This window comes from Cynocephalus volans, chromosome 10, assembly GCF_027409185.1.
Source record: "Cynocephalus volans isolate mCynVol1 chromosome 10, mCynVol1.pri, whole genome shotgun sequence".
Classification (NCBI taxonomy): domain Eukaryota; kingdom Metazoa; phylum Chordata; class Mammalia; order Dermoptera; family Cynocephalidae; genus Cynocephalus; species Cynocephalus volans.
In genome coordinates this window covers 5,782,716-5,782,980 of record NC_084469.1, presented here as the reverse complement: position 1 = coordinate 5,782,980, position 265 = coordinate 5,782,716, and positions in this window count along the sequence as shown.

The window sequence follows — 265 nt, the reverse complement described above, 5'->3', positions numbered from 1 at the left end:
CCCCTGGGCCGACCGCGAGCTCCACCCGCGGGGAACGCCCCTCTCCCCCAGGGCCAATGAGAGGAGCAGGCCGGGAACCTTGGGTTTATGAATGGGCCCCGCGCCCACCCACCTGCCTCCTGGCCTCCTCCCGCCAAAAGGTCCAGTTAGGTGACCGCCAGCATCTTCAGACACCTATCCTAGTAATCGTCTCAATCTCTGGCTCACTTCATGAAGTCTTTGCATAAACTGCCCACGCTTTGTTACATAATTACTCTCGAAGGAT